Source organism: Protobothrops mucrosquamatus, unplaced genomic scaffold (genome assembly GCF_001527695.2).
Source record: "Protobothrops mucrosquamatus isolate PMUCROS unplaced genomic scaffold, P.Mucros_1.0 scaffold612, whole genome shotgun sequence".
Classification (NCBI taxonomy): Eukaryota; Metazoa; Chordata; class Lepidosauria; order Squamata; family Viperidae; genus Protobothrops; species Protobothrops mucrosquamatus.
In genome coordinates this window covers 420,999-435,388 of record NW_015386909.1, presented here as the reverse complement: position 1 = coordinate 435,388, position 14,390 = coordinate 420,999, and the positions used below count along the sequence as shown (strand labels likewise).

Here is a 14,390-nt window from a genome sequence, read left to right as displayed (position 1 = left end):
ATTGTTACAGCAAAACAGATGCATAATGAACAGGAAAAGATTGAAAGTCTAAATACTAAGCGGTTAATTAAATTTGCCTGCTCAAAATACAGAACTGTTATATTACACGAGTTTTACTTTGACCAGCCAGCCTAAAAAATGGATATTATTATTATTATTAAGGAGTTTCATAGCCCACTACAAATTGAAATGAGTTTCAAATGATTTTAATATTAGAAGTGCCTACCAGTGGGAAGGAAGAAGTTCATTTGGTGTGGATTTTAAGGAGACTGATAAACTTGCACTCTATGAATTAACTCTTCTGCAATGCAGCAGCCTATATGCTGCATAAAAAATACATACATTAGGAAAAGTTGCATTAATAATAAACAAATTATTATATTAAACAATGTTACAATATACATATATACATACATATAGACACACACACACATAACATCATGCATAATCTGTGATTACTGAGAAATGGAAGGGTATCTTGCAGATAGCTGAATAGGCTAGGTTTTCCATTTTTAAATGGTCTATCTAGACCAGGGGTGTCAAACTTGCAACGTCACATGACGTGTCGCAACGTATCACAACTTTTTTTCCATTGCCAGCAATGGGGTGGGCGCGGTTTCACCATGACGCATCCAGCCCATGGGCCGGCAGTTTGACACCCCTGGTCTAGACTCGAGACAGTCTGTTGCCAGTCTGTTGAACAAGTCCAACAATTTACTTACCTTGGCAGCATTATATCTATTGATGGAGGTAGAGATTAGAATATTAACTATCACATTGGAATGGCAGTGGCTGTGTTTCAACACATGTGCCCAATTTTCTCTATGGTAACCATAAGCATTACCACACTCTTTAAGAGTGTTATTACACCAACTGCTGTATATACTTATGAAACATGGAAGTATACAACCAAGATGATTAAACAAGACTGGCATCCAAAAATTGCACTTTGTTGGATACCTCCTGGAGGAGAGAGAAAATGAGGCCAGCCTCGGAAAATTTGGCACCAAACACTTAAAGAAGTTCTTATGATTATTAATGTCCGTTGGGATGATACCAAAGATGCTACGAATGAGCAAAACTACTGGGAAACACTTGCTGTCCAGTGTGCTCTGCACAGGACCTGATGATGGTGGTAATGATAATTTAGGCAGACTAAATAACAAAACACTCAGGTTTCTATTTTGGTCACCATATCACAAAAAAGATGTTGAGAGTTTGGAAAAAATTCAGAGAAGAGCAACTAAGATGATCAAAGGCCTGGAGGCTAAAACATACAAAGAACAGCTGCGGGACTTGGGTTTGGCTAGTCTAAAGAAAAGAAAAAAATAGGGGAGACATGATAGTAGTATTCCAGTATTTGAGGGGCTGCCACAAAGAAGAGGGGTCACGTTAGTCACCAAAGCACCAGAGGGCAGGATGAGAAACAATGGGTGGAAACTGACCAAAGAGAGAAGCAGCCTGGAATTAAGGAGAAACTTTCTGACAGTGAGGACAATCAACCAGTGGAACAGCTTACCCCCAGAAATCGTGCGCACTCTATCTTGGAGATTTTTAAGAAGAGACTAGACATTCATTTGTATGAGATGGTATAGGTCAGTGGTGGCGAACCTATGGCACAGGTGCCAGAGGCAGCACTTGGAGCCCTCTCTATGGGCACATGTGCCGTTATCCCAGCCTTACCTCCCTCTGCGATCTCCTCCTCACCAGCAGCCCCCTTGGATCTCCTCCTCACCCCCGAGCGTGGCCCACACGGAGCAGCGCAGCCAAGGACATGGCAGCCAGGCAGCATAGACAAGACTCTGCCCTCATGCCCCATCACGCACAGTTGATGCTGTGGGGCACGGGCAGAGGGCGTGGCTGCCATGGCGCTGCTGGGCTGCCTGGGTGATCTGCGGTGGGCCCTGGAGGTGGTGAGTGGCCCTGCGGGCAGACGGGGTGAGGGCACAGTGGGGGCGGGACAGGGGATGGAGCGGGGGCGCGGCCAGTTTTTGGGCACTCGGTCTCTAAAAGTTTTGCCATCACTGGTATAGGTTCTCCTGCTTGAGCAGGGGGCTGGACTAGAAGACCTCCAAGGTCCCTTCCAGCTCTATTCTATTCTATTCTATTCTATTCCAGGATCTGAAGAAAGAACTGGAGAGGGTTTGAAAAGTAAATGGTAGGAGCACTCAGGGCTGTGACTCCTAAGCAGGGAGAGTGGCTCCAATAGATTTTATCAGAGCTCTCTGTCCAGAAAAGTGCAGTTCTAGTGACAGCTGAGATCCTGCACCAAACCCTCTCTTCTTAAAAGAGATTATTTATTCTCTGAAAACTTATAGACTATAAATATTCTTAAACTGCACTTTTGTTATGCCTCACCAACAATAATCTTAAAATATACCAAATAATTGTCACTCCAGTTTATTTGAACAATGTACAGCCCTGTTTATTTAGAAATTACAAAAGGAAATAAAAACATCATAATTGCATATTTAGATGGCTACGACCTGACAATTTGGGAGTAATTTTGTGAAATATAATCAACTCATGCTCCAAATGCTATATCCAAAGTTAAGACACAGTTTTGCTTGCAAGTCTACATTGCAACGTTATTTGAGAGGGATGTATGATGTTAATGAGAGTATCAAATTTTCCTAAAGATGTGCATGATTATTTTAAAAAGCCAAGAAGTCTTTCCTTAGAACAGGGGTCTTCAAACTTGGCCCTTTTATGACTTGTGGACTTCAACTCCCAGAATTCCTCAGTCAGGCTGGTTGAGGAATTCTGGGAGTTGAAGTCCACAAGTCATAAAAGGGCCAAGTTTGAAGACCCCTGCCTTAGAATATAGTTGATTTCTCCTCAGGTTCAGAGCTTTGTGGAGCTCCAACAGCCTCGTGTTGGTCAGTTGAGCTGTTTCATATCTTAAGTCTTTCCAACCTTCAGCAAATTATTTGGTTTATAGAGAAGTCATTATTTTTGAGATACCAGTGTTGCTGTTATTTCTTTTTTTGGCAACTCAGAGCCTACATATTGCTTCTGCTTTTCAGCTTTCCAACTGACTAAGTTCTCCACAGAGTTTTATACCTAATTTTCCCCCATTTCCTCCATTCATAGTCCACAACATTTACATGGCATTTATTTATGTGTATTTATGTATATTCAAATAATACAGATTGCATGGTAATAATTATCAGTGAATACTTGTGATTATAGATATGAGATTCAGTCAAATGCTTCTGGTTGAGCTGCTAAGTTTCCATCTGCAGCCATGTTCTTGAAAAGATATCCCTTTTTTAAGACTTTGTTTTTTAGGTTTCATAGGGTCATTACAGTGTCTTGTTTGTGTTTGGTCATCCCTTCTGTGATTTTTCCCTTGACCAATTAATTGACCATTATTAAATCAATCTGATTTACTATGTGGAATTCATCACAATGCATGGTGATTCCAATTTAGGAGAAGAAATCTTTATTCATTTGACTTTAAAATCTATAATAAATAGCATAGAAATGATACTGAGGAAAACAGAAAAAGTCTGTTTCACTAAAAATTCAAGTATAGTATAATAAAACACAAAGTACATTGGAAAAAAAGAAAAGGAAATGAACAGAATAAGACTGCATAATTTCCCTGAAGGGGGATTTTTGATGTCTTGCTGCTACAGAATATCTGAAAATTTCCCTGTGAAATAGAGACTCTCCTTCAGGAAAACAGCACAGTTCTTGACCATTTGATCTCAGAGCTCCAAACAGGCAAAAAGTGAGATGATTCTTTAAAGTCTTCCTAAAGCCTCTTTACGTTTTGAAGCTTCCTGTCTTTGTTCATGTAATATCCATGGGCAAAACCAGAAATTCATAGATCCTTTCTCCAGATGCAAAGCTGAAAGGGAGAAACTGAATCCCGATCCTTGTTTTTGAGGGAGGGAGCATGTTCAAATAAAGAAATATATGTTATATGAAGGGGGGGAAGTAAAAACTGCTTTTTGTTCTGCAAACATGAGCCTTCGTAAAAAGTGAATCATTTTACTTCAGACTCCCCTAACTTAGAATTCCCCTGTTGGTCATGGATAAATGGAAATATTTTAAGTGGCTTCTAAAGAAATATCTTCCTGAAATTTATCCTAACTGACTTGTGACTGAGCTTGGAATAGGGCCCTATTCAGGCTGCAAATAGAATGAAATATCAGAACAAAAATAAAAACAACATTTTAATCTGCGCTTAAAGTCCTTTGATAAACTATGTAATTCAACCACATGGATGTATCATTTGAATAAGCTTTATTTAGCTTCTATAGTTCCTCAGGACACATAGGATAAAGGATATAAGAAAAGATGCTGGTAGAACATAGTGTTAGGCACTTCAGATCATCCAGGATTATCCATTCCTTAATGTAGAAAATTACCAAAAGACTCAGCATCAAAAAGAATAACCCAGTGTTAGCATTCCTTCAACAATTGTCCCTAGTTAATTGGTTTATTGGTTTAATGTCCTTGCATTAGATCATGACATTAATTTAAAAAAACCTGTATAATAATCTTGGGTCCAATATAATGCAATTACAACAACTCCTTAAGAAAACTACAGGGACATTATGTTATTTATATAAACCCTTTATAATCACAGAATATAATCTTATAATATAATGTAATCTTGTATCCAATACAATGCAACTACCACAACTCTTTCAGAAATCTATAGGGATATCAAGTTATTTATATAAACTCTTGGGATCATAGAATGCATCTTAGTTAATATACAAGAGCTTACTGGTTTGCTATCCTCTCAAGTAATTAATAATACTTTCTAATTTTAACCCCACATAAAATAAAACTGAAGATGGATTATAATTTCCACTGCTCCAAATCACATTCATATATTAAAGGGGTTAGTAAAATGCTTTCAAGCTAAAATTGTAGCTATATTTATGAAACACTTAATCATGCTTATTTATATCTTGGGGCATTTTGAATCCAAATCCGACCTCTTATACTTTGTTTTTATATCTTAACACTAGCTGAAGCCTTTTATAAGTAAAAAAAAAATGACGAGATAGCAAAAATCAGAAGCCTTGTTGTGGCAGACTCTGCTAAAGCTCTTTGGCTTTCAAGCAGAAACTATATTGGCACTCTCTGGATTAACGTTTATTGTAAAAACACTAAATCTTATCACATTATATTGATTGAGAACACTAAATAAGCACCTCACAAGTCACAAACATTCATTTGGAATGGAGAATATGAGCCGGAAGACCTTTTTTCATCTGGAGATCCTCAAGAGATACCCAGGGTGGAAGGAATGTAAAAGCAAATCAAGATGTCAACCATGATCACACAAAGTCCTGTGTGTCACACATATGAGATGCCGTACATATGATGCTGCATAAAAAGGGGAGGGTGTTCATCGCATAGTGGCAGTCCTTCAAGGTAGGTCAGGCATAGAAGAGGAAGGGATACTGTTATGTCCTGGACCGGCAGGCACAGGCTGCAGCGATTGGCCCGGGCAGACCATGTGGATGCCCGGGACAAGAAAGGCTGCTCCCAGCCTTTGCAATGATTGGCCAGCAAGGTATTGTGCAGGGGGGCTATAAAAGGGGGCCACACCATTTTAAAACCTGTTCTGTTGGTGTTGCAATAAAGGAGAACTGTTGGAACTCATTGCTTCGTCTCAATGCCTCTTTTCCTGAAACAGAACAGATACATTTCAGAATATAAGCGGCATGGAACTCTTCATAACCAAACCACACCGAATGGAAGACTGGATGCTTCTTTATTGAAGCAGTCATCTTTAAATAAAAGGCCATTGGGATCATTTTCCTGGTAACTGGGGAGAGGGCAATAGGTTTCAAGTCCAGCTTTTTAGACAGATGGACAGAAGGTGAAAACTTAATGGAAATATAATAATAATAATAATGATGATGATGATGATGATGATGATGATGATGATGATGATGATGATGATGATGATGATGATAAAGTTGGAAGGGACCTTGGAGGTCATCTAGTCCAACCCCCTGCTCAAGCAGGAAACCCTATACCATTTTGGACAAATGGCTGTCCAGTCTCTTCTTAAAAACTTCCAGTGTTGGAGCATTCACCGCTTCTGGAGGCAGGTTGTTCCACTGGTTAATTGTTCTAACTGTCAGGAAGTTTCTCCTTAGTTCTAGGTTGCTTATCTCCTTGATTAGTTTCCATCCGTTGCTTCTTGTCCTGCCCTCAGGCGCTTTGGAGAATAGCTTGACTCCCTCTTCTTTGTGGCAGCCCCTGAGATATTGGAACACTGCTATCATGTCCCCCCTCATCCTTCTCTTTGTTAAACTAGACATACCCAATTCCAGCAATCGTTCCTTATAGGCTTTAGCCGCCAGTCCCCTAATCATCTTTGTTGCTCTTCTCTGTACTCTTTCTAGAGTCTCAACATCTTTTTTACATCGCGGTGACCAAAACTGGATGCAGTATTCCAAGTGTGGCCTTACCAAGGCATTGTAAAGTGGTATTAATACTTCATGTGATCTTGATTCTATCCCTCTGTTAATGCAGCCCAGCACTGTGTTGGCTTTTTGGGCAGCTGCAGCACACTGCTGGCTCATATTTAAGTGATTGTCCACTAGGACTCCAAGATCCCTCTCACAGTTACTACTATTGATCAAGGTACCCCCTATGCTATACCTGTAGTATATGTTTTTAAAGATCCCCTACTGCAATATTTGCCTGCGTGTGTGCCTGACCACATTGCATGGAGTAAGAGTATGCAAGCTCACATTCAGGTTCTAGTGCATTTGGTTGCTTATTTTGTAGATCAGAAATATATGTGGTATAAAAATTTAAATGGTGAAAACATGTGCTCGTCAGACCTGACCAGGCATGGGGAATCATGTCTTTTGTAGGTGTTCGGAATTTTTGTGATCTTTAGGCATGTGCAGTAGGTGCAAGGCTCCTTCGAAAAAAATGTTTCCATTGCTGGAATACTGCTTTTATCACAAGCAATCTGTATTGAAGATGCCACAGTTCCTTTCAGCTGACAGCATTACAATCAGAGTTAAGACCGCACCACAATTAGAATTAGAATTGAGCTGGAAGGGACCTTGGAGGTCTTTTAGTCCAGCCCCCTGCTCATGCAGGAGAACCTATACCATCTCAGACAGGTGATTATCTAGTCTCTTTTTAAAAACTTCCAGCAATGGAGCGCCCATGATTTGTGGGGTTAAGCTGTTCCACTGGTTGATTGTCCTCACTGTCAGGAAGTTTCTTCTTAATTCCAGGTTGCTTCTCTCTTTGATCAGCTTCCAACCACTGTTTCTCGTCCTTCTCTCTTGTCCTCTGGTAAACAACCTGACCCCTTCTTCTTTGTGGCAGCCCCTCAGATACTGGAATAATGCTATCGTGTCTCCCCTATTTCTTCTTTTCTTTATACTGGCCAAACCCAAGTCCCGTAGCTGTTCTCCGTACGTTTTGTTTCTCCAGGCCTTTCATCATTTTAGTTGCTCTTCTCTGAATTTTTTCCAGACTCTCAACATCTTTTTTGTGATATGGTAACCAAAATTACCTGATCTATAAGGCAGTGCCAGGTATTCAAAATGACTTTAATAAGAAGCCTGAGATCAAAGTCAGTTAAATATTCATGGACATCTTTCTATAGCCTATAATCATCAAAAAATAATAATATCTTTTTATATAAAAATAAGGTTGCAGATGGGGATGGTGAATGAATCCTTTCTTCACACTGTCACCTAGAAATATTTTTAAAATTGCTATCCCTCAGGTAGACACGAGACCTTGTCTTTTAACTGGGGTCTTAGCTGTCAGCTTCAAGTGACAATACAGTCTCATGTTTGATGAGGCCAATGCAGTTGCTTCCTCTTCTCCAAATACATCCACAAACTCTGAATACTTTTCTGGATTCAACCCATTATGCTGGAGATGGAGAGGGATAAGAGTGGGAGGCTTGCAAATGTGGCTGTTGACAGTTTGAGTTGGAGGAGAAATTGTCCCTTGCTCCCAATGAAAATCTGGATCACAAGTTTGCAGACAATCAGTGCTTAGCACAATAAGGACATGTGAGTAAGCTGTGACATAAAATATCAACAATGTATGATTATTTATTGTCAATAGCAAGAGAGTTGTGTGTCGCACAACAGAACCACTTCAAAGTGCTTGATTGTTTACACTGGCATAGGTTTCTCTAACAAATGTGTATGAGGAAATTAATGTGTTGCATTGTGGCCTCGCCTATTAATTTAAAAAAGTGGAGAGTTGTGCTTTTAAGCCTGTTGTTTGCTGTCTAAGCTCTTCTTAATTGTCTGAGGATTCCCCTGCTGAGTTGTGCAGAGGAAAGCCTGGGGATTTTCCTAATGACAAGGCTTCGGAGGGGTTCAGACACTTCTTTGCCACATGCCACATGTCTGCAGTTCCACAGGGGCTGCACTCTGTAGTTGTCTCAGAAATCTATACTTTAGTTGTGCCAATCTTCATTTATTGTTCTAGGGATCCACAATGGGAACATCAACTGAAGTCTGTTTCTGTTGAGGGTTAAGATCTTTGTACTTATCCTGCTTGCATGGGATTTCCAACTAGTGTTCAAGTAAGACACAGGGGAGGCAGTGTTGAAGAGAGGCTGTAAAACAGTGGTTCTCAACCTTTTTAATGCCGCGACCCCAACCGGTCGTAAGTCGAGGACTAAACTGGTCGTAAGTCGAGGACTACCCAACCGGTCGTAAGTCGAGGACTTTCCCTGCCCGGGAGCGCCACGCATGCGTGGTTCCGCCCCCTGCGCCGGCCGAGGCGTAGCTGGCAAGCGGCAGAGACGGAGCAGGCCGACCACCAGCTGGCCCAGCCCAAGGGAGGTAAGGTACCCGCCAGAAAAGGGGGAAAAATGGCAGACAAAAAAAATGGCGGACAGCCTTGCTTGGCGACCCCCATGAAATGGTCGATCGACCCCAAATGGGGTCCCGACCCACAGGTTGAGAACCACTGCTGTAAAACCTTAATATTTCTTCTGTGTCTCAACTTTTCCAGTTGTCCATCAATTCACATACAACATTGGAAAGGTTCCTTCAAATTTGCGGGTATGCCTTGACTCTCTGACCCATTTCTCAAGTTCATCAACAAGTCCTTCCTAGAATCTGAGCAAGATCATTCAGTCTCTGGCACTTAATTGAAAATCCAATAAGTACTCATGAATTCTGTGGATTATCTGTTTCAGCTTGCAAACCTCTCAAATTGCTGTTGCTCCCCCAACCAAATCATTAACTGTACCTCTAAATCTTTGCATGGAGTTCTGGTAATTGTTCAGTAATGGATCGCTGCCTTCAACGAAGGGCATGGCTTATTTGGCAGCTCCTTCTTTCAGCAGACTCAGAATAAAAGCCACTTTGGCTGTTGAAATTCTGCTGTCTGACCCACCATAAACAGTTCACAGTGAGTTGCAAAAGTCAGAAATCGATTCTGGGTTCCTCCAAACTTTTCTGGCAAACTGCCATGAAAGGAAAGACATATTGGCTGGGCTGCAGGCTGCTTTGAACAGCTGGCTGAAGTAACCCTAGTCCCAAACACTGATTAGTTGTAGCATGACATTTTACAGGTTATTTCTATATCCTTTTTCCTGTTAATGTTGTAACAATACCTGAACAAGCTATTCTGCAGGCAGAAGGATGCCCTGAGGATCTGATGCCATTTCCGTGGTTCTTTTATTAAAGAGTACTGTAGTGAAACTTTCAAGACCGGGGTAGGCCATGTCAGGAAAAGACACCATAAGAATTACTGGAAGTCTGTTGTTGTAAAGTATAATAACAGAATCTTGAAAGTCTAGCAAACTTGTCCGTTTTTCTGTCAAAGAGAATTAAGACAGAATTGTGTGGGTTTTTTTCACCCTCTCTCCTTTTCCCAGGATAAACCGATGTTTATTTAACTGCTGTTACATTCTGACTTCGCCAGAGATGGTCACAACCACCACATTGATTTTTTTAATCACATAGGAGTCACCTATCTAGGAGTTCAAATGGACAGAGGAGTCCTTTGAAGACCCCTCCACATTTTCACACCTAAGGAATGATATTCTGGATAGGTTATATTGCAGGTTGACTTCTGATATTTTCTGCCAAGGAACAGGTTATGAGGATAAACTTAGGACTGAATGAGACTTGGCTAATAGATACAGCAAATTGCAGCGTTTTTGCAAGTGCACTAATGGAGGGGGCAATAATACAAACTATTTTCCAACTATTTCATCAGATTAGAAAGAGGAGGCAGCAAAGGGCATTTCACTGATAAGAGAAAGATGGGATAAGGGAGGAAGAATGGAAGGATGGGCTAAACCACTGGTCTTCAAACGTGGCCCTTTTATGACTTGTGGACTTCAACTCCCAGAATTGCTCAGCCAGGCATGGTGGCTGAGGAATTCTGGGAGTTGAAGTGCACAAGTCATAAAAGGGCCACGTTTGAAGACCTCTGGGCTAAATCCAAAGCTATCTTCTTTGGGGGAGGGCCAATGGGAAGGGATATTTCTCTGAATAATTACCAAGGAAAGTGGAAATTAACATTCTCCAGCAAGGAGAGGGGGATAGGAAACAAACATGTTTTTTTCCCACAATTCCAAAACAATCCAATCCTTCTCTAGCCTAACCTACCAGGAAGAGGTTGTAAGGAAAGCAATAGGATTAATCTTTAAGTGTGGTAGACAACTCTTGTAAATTCATTCTGATGATTGCAAAGATGGGTTTAAGAAAGGTGAGCTCGCTTGCCGCACAGGCATTTCTTCCACTGATAATGACACAAATTGGCTAAACATTGGATATAGCCAGAAGGCTGCTGAAGAGATGCCAATTCGCTATTTTGGCTACTGTTTTGAAGAGCCATCAAACAATGATGCAAAAGGGTACCTTGGCCAGTTGCTGTTTCTTACAAACTCTGGAGATGCAACACTCTCCCCATTTCATGCTGCCAGTTGGTAATAAAAGCATCTTAGCGGATCTTATTTTTAACATTCAGTCTTTATAGACAATCAATGTCCTAATTAGTTTTTCCCAATTTTTAGTTTCCCATTAATATTTAAATTTAACATTTAATATTTATAATATCCAAGTTTTAAGTGACCAAAGTTCCCTTTATCACAATTCATCATAAAGTCTAGTATTCAGGATACACATCTTATCTATTTGAATATATTCTATTTCTCACCATCTTACATCATCTAATTAACAATACAGTGTAACATTCTTATTTTCTATTAATTTCCAAATGTCTTAAATTTAGTAACCAAAATTTCCCTTGTTTCAACATCAAATACTTCCTCTCTTTTTCTCTTAGTGTCTCATATTTAAGCTAGTACAGTTCTTATTATATCAGCTAAGTAAAACATGTTTATTACATTTATCAGTAGATTTTTGGCTTATATATATATCTTAATTACTTTTACATTCAATCTTTATAAACCAATCAATATTCAAATTTAACTTTTGATATTTATACTTCAAAGTTTTAAATGACCAAAGTTTTCTTTATCTCAATTCGTAACAAAAAGTCTATTTAAGTATATTCTATTTTAATCCTCACTAATGAGTCAAACCCCCAATTTTCTTCAGCCTTATTCTAGCTTTATTTCTTTGCCAACTCGCCTTCCATATCCGTGCTTTTAAGTCATCAAATAGTTCTCCCTTTGTTATTATATATGTTGTTTGAGATAAAAAAAGGTCATCCAGTCTCCATTTTTTTGGAAGGTCTAACAAATTGTCTCTCTATGTTTCCATCTCAACGTAGTTGTCCTGAAATGTTTATCTTCCCTTCGGTCTGTTCTTGTTGATCCTCAGGTTTCTTTTGGTATATATAGAAAGTCTTTTCCATTTTCAGTGTTTGGGTTTTCTGGGTTTTCCATTAACTGTGTTTGCTGATCAGTTGAATCTTCTATCATAATATTTAATTGTTCTTCTATTATATTCTGTGTAGTTGGTTCTTTAGTTGTAATCAAAGTTTGGGTTTGTATATCTAGGCTGACATCTTGTTCTTTTCTGTAGCTTCTTATTTCATCAGTAGCTATAAGAATAGTTTCATAAATTGCTTTCAACATAAAAAGAATCTGTTCCTGATCTTCTTCCATGTTCTCTTAGTGGTGTGTTAAATTAAAAGCTTTACAATCAGAGAATGAAAATAATTTTGTCACTGAGTATAAAACACAGCTGGGCTTCTCACAGTTGATATCTGCCAAGGTTGCAAATAATCTGGACTTCAAGCCAAGTCTCTTTTAGACAATAACAAGTTGTATTATCAGGTTTAGCCACAAGATGTCACCCACACCATTTAAGATTTTTGGTTTTTTTAAGTCCAAAATTTTTATAATCCTTTCTCAATTTTACTTCTTTTTTGTAATTAAAAAACCCGAATCTTCAATAAGAATAAGAAATATTTTACTCCTCAAATTTTAGAAAGATAAAAATTCGGTTGGAATCAAGTTATTTTTTCAGTGTTTTAAACTCCGCTGGATAGTCAGTCGCCGCTGTTTTTAGAGGGTAGGATAAAATTTCCCTTCCCTCTCTCCACGGGGGGGGGAATACTTTGGGCAGCTTATACAGGTGGAAAAAATAATTAGGATTGAAGAGAGGTTCAGATCTCACCCAGTCTCATCCGCTCTGCTTTGTAGGTGCCTAGTGGTAAATTTGACTTTGGCTGTCTGCAGCCTAGTGACGGGCCATATTTCTATGGCTGGTCTTTCGTCCGCTGGTTTGGAGGGCTGCTCTGGATCGAGCAGAAGGGCTACCGCCCTTCCGCGATCAAACGGGGATCCCTTCCTTGCTTGTTGCCCCTACAGGGTGACTTTCAACCCTTTCCAGGGTCCCCCAGCAATGCGAAATCGGATGTGGAAGATGGAGCTCGCCTTCCAAGCATCCGCAGCAATCGCACCAACAAACCGGAAGTCCGCATCTTAGCAGATCTTATGCAAACTCTGCATAGATCATTCATACAGTGTGTGGTGTCACTGTCCAGATATGCTTAACCGAAGACAGCAAAAAGAAACTGTATTGAAAGCCCAAGAATCTAATTGCATTTGAAATCCATCCACCCTGAGAACATACTGTGTGAAATTATTGTTTCCTATAAGGATAAGTAAGCTGGCAACTAAAGCACAACCAACTCCCCTTTGGAGACTAAATTATGCCTTAACATTACTTCATTTGAAGGCTAAGAGAAACATGATTTCCTCAAAATACTTTCCACTGGCTGCTTCTTTAAATTTTCTCAAATATAGATGAAAGAAGAGTGCATATATTGTACAGTAACTTTCTCTGAGAGATTTATTTCACTTGAAATCCTATTACCCAGAAGGTCTAGATGATTTTCCTCATGAAGAAAAACCAAGTTTAATTTCAATAATATTAAGAATAAAAATAAATAAAACATGTCCCACAGTTATTTCCTAATAGGTAATCACAGTTTGCCCCTTGTAAACTGGTTTCAGTCTCAGTACTTATGTAGTTTCTTTTTTATGGCTTAGTAGGAACCCAAGCAGTGTGATTTCTTCAACAAACCATGATTAAGTATATTATCATCACAGTGACCATATGTCCTTTATTTTAAATAATTACATAATAATTACAAAATTACGGAATAACTAAATTGGAAGGGACCTTGGAGGTGTTCTAGTCCAACCCCCTCTCCTTGCTTAAAGATCAGTCACTTAACAATTGTTCCATGTTATGACAGCCTTGGAAAGCTTTATAGTCTGTAAGCAATTTTGACCATCATAACACATTGCACACACCCCGACATGGTCACCTGACTGCATTTCTGGCCTTTGGCAATGAGTTCACATTTGCAATCAGATGCAGCATGACTACAAATGGCAACACTTTTGTTGCTTTCTAGAAGAAAAAAAAACCCACCCATTGGGCATGCTGGATTTGCTTAAATGACCGTGTGATTTTCTTAAGAACTACAGCAGAGCTGAAGAAGCTTCTTGGATGAGAAGCGAAACGTCTTCAAAGAAAAACAAGAAAGTCCAGTTGCCTCATGAAAAAGCATCTGTGGCCTGGATGACTGAGAATCTCCATAGACATTAAGACTCATTCATTTACAAAAAAAAAAAAAGATATTCCAGTCTCTCATTCCATGTATCATATTAAAATATTCTATTTTTTTAATTACATGTAAAACTGGTTTGTTGATTTCGCTTCAAATTTGGCATCTCTTAAAATTCTTAGTAACCCAGTTGCCTTTGATCCAGATTCAGCCATAGTTTCATTCCATACAGCATTAACCTTGTGAACTCTCAAGCTTCCTCCTTCCATTATATATTCAAGATGGACAGTATTTAATATTTATTTGCTATGTATATGTAGGGGTGTGGGTCAATATATATTATACATAGTATGTTAGGTGTGTGTCATGTATGTGTTTCACTTTGAGAGCGGGCAACTAAATTTCATTTT

The 14,390-nt window shown here is 39.4% G+C and overlaps 1 protein-coding gene across 1 annotated transcript in view; it reads left to right on the top strand.

Annotated features, from left to right (window-relative positions):
• Positions 1-14,390, top strand: part of LOC107288957 (catenin alpha-3) — a 237,381-nt gene that overhangs the window by 148,326 nt on the left and 74,665 nt on the right. The gene's annotated exons all lie outside the window — the stretch shown is intronic.